Source organism: Octopus bimaculoides, chromosome 3 (assembly GCF_001194135.2).
Source record: "Octopus bimaculoides isolate UCB-OBI-ISO-001 chromosome 3, ASM119413v2, whole genome shotgun sequence".
Taxonomy (NCBI): domain Eukaryota; kingdom Metazoa; phylum Mollusca; class Cephalopoda; order Octopoda; family Octopodidae; genus Octopus; species Octopus bimaculoides.
The window spans coordinates 145,839,380-145,841,930 of record NC_068983.1 but is presented as its reverse complement, the minus strand read 5'-3'; positions in this window follow the sequence as shown (position 1 = coordinate 145,841,930).

The window sequence follows — 2,551 nt, the reverse complement described above, 5'->3', positions numbered from 1 at the left end:
GGAATCGCAGCACCGATTTTCACGGTGTTATTATTCAAAAGTAGAGAGTCAACATATATTTAAGAATTAAAAATATTCATAACACGTCGATATTTTTGTACTGAGAAACAGAAAATTCGGCTTACTTTCATTTGTTTGTTTATTATAAGTAGAATATGTAACATGTATTCATCTATTCACATACAAAACAATGCGATATTTTCATGTTTTCAATATGATATAAATATAATTCACAAAACAAGAATAGCAGCTATTGCTTTTTGAATTTTAGTGTTGATAAATAATTGTCTGCTTTTCCCTAAGTACAGTAAGTTCATTATGTAGGAGACAATTTTAGCTAGCTGGGAATTGAAAATTCTTTCTATGAATAATGATAGAAATGACTGCAAATATTCATCAATTCCAATTTTTTGTTAAAAATTGCAAAAGGATATTATACTTCTCCGAGAAGCAAAGACTACACATTCTAGAGATATTATTAGAGGATAACATATTATATGGACCAAATGATTTTATTATTGTTAATATTGTCATTCTTTAAACTTAAGATGTTTTGACAGTGAGCTTGTTAGGGGTCTTTTTGAAGATATGAATGTATAGAGATATTTTGAGAATTTTTAAAAAGGAATTTTAGTTTGTACTACACAGCTCTTGTTAAAATTCTATTTACAAAAGGGACTTAGCCCAGTAGACTAATGCTTTAGAGAGACGTATATGATTGGAAAATAAGACATTAGATACAATAACACAGAAGAGAAAGGTTTTACATGATCTTGCTGGAAAGTTTACTTCTCTTTGAAGGGAGCGAAATTTCAGCAATTTCCTTTAGTGGTATTTCCATTAAAGATATTACGCTATCTATAGTCTACGGAGAAATGCTTATTTATAAAGTTTAAGAAAATCCTAGCTCTAATGAAACGAATATTTAAACTATAAGCATAATTCTTATGCTTTGAGTATTAGTGTTATTTGGTATGTAATATATTCTGTCTTTCAAGTCTTTGTCTTTTAATGCAGTTAAAGCATTCCTAATCGAAGGATAAGCTGGATTTGTTATTTCTTTACTACTCACAAGGGGATACACACAGAGGGGACAAACAAGGACAGACAAACGGATTAAGTCGATTATATCGACCCAGTTCGTAACTGGTACTTATTTAATCGACCCCGAAAGGATGAAAGGCAAAGTCGACCTCGGCGGAATTTGAACTCAGAACGTAGCGGCAGACGAAATACCGCTAAGCATTTCGCCCGGCGTGCTAACGTTTCTGCCAGCTCGCCGCTGGATTGGTGCTTCCTTATATTATCAATTAAGTTTTTAATATTTATTCAGGTTAGCTCAGGCGCGGATGTATGGTATGAAGTTTACTTCTCAACCACAATGTTCCAGTTTCAGTCCCACTGCGTGGTACCTTGGGCAAGTGTCTTCTACTACAGTGCATGTGTGTCTGCATCTCTGTGCGTGTCTTTGTGTCTGTGATTGTCCCCTACCACGATTGACAACAAATTTAGCGGCTCAGCAAAAAGACCAGTACCGGGCTTTAAAAAAGTAAGTATTAGAGCCAATTCGTTCAACTAGAATTCTTCAAAGCTGTGCCCTAAGGCATGTCGCAGTCTAATGACTAAAACAAGCAAAAGGTAAAAGATATAACTGGAATTTAAATACTTCGCTCATTCAATTATTTTACGAAATAATTCAAACATTCCATAAGAATACTAGCTCTATCTCCTATGTCCAGTTAATCAGTTTTTCGTATACATGATCCTTGTTGCATATACATATTCGGTGCGTAAAAAATCTAAGGTTTAACAAAAGTTATGAATTCTTAGAGATTTTTCGTAAAATAATTGACTTGACAAAAATATCCATTAAGTGAAATGATCCAAGCAAAACGCCGCTCCAGTAAATTTCAAAACTTTTATTATTGTCAGTCTATTTTATTTATTATTTGTTGTACTTTTGTTTCGCTGTTGAATGGTATTATGATATGAAACCCTAAAGTCCAAGAAATTGTTTAGTGTATTTCTACAGTTTTGCTCCATACACTTTGTATTACGTGTGCGTGTGTGTGTGTGTGTGTGTGTGTGTGTGTGTGTGTACGCGCGCGCACCTGTGAGTGTGTGTGTAAACCGGAGGTGTGCTCCTTTATGCTCAAAGTTTCTAAGCCATTCGGTAAATGACGATCATTAAAATTAGTACCCGTCTGAATTAAAAACTGAGGTCGATATGACTGACGAAATTATCAAAGGTAGTATCGCAGCATGGCCTCAAATCGAATGACCGAAATCAATATAAACGTTCAAAAGTTTTTAAATATGTATATATATACATACATGCATACATACATATACACACACACGAAACGCCGGTGTTAAAACGGAGGTAGCTGATGAAGTAGAATGTTCTCTATGTGGCTTGTGCGTTTTCTCGTCTCTGTTTTGTTTGCAATGTCCTGTACCCAGATATGCACCTATACATACAGGTGGATGTCGGTATGCACATACCTGTACGTATATATGCATATGCTCATTTATATATATATATATATAT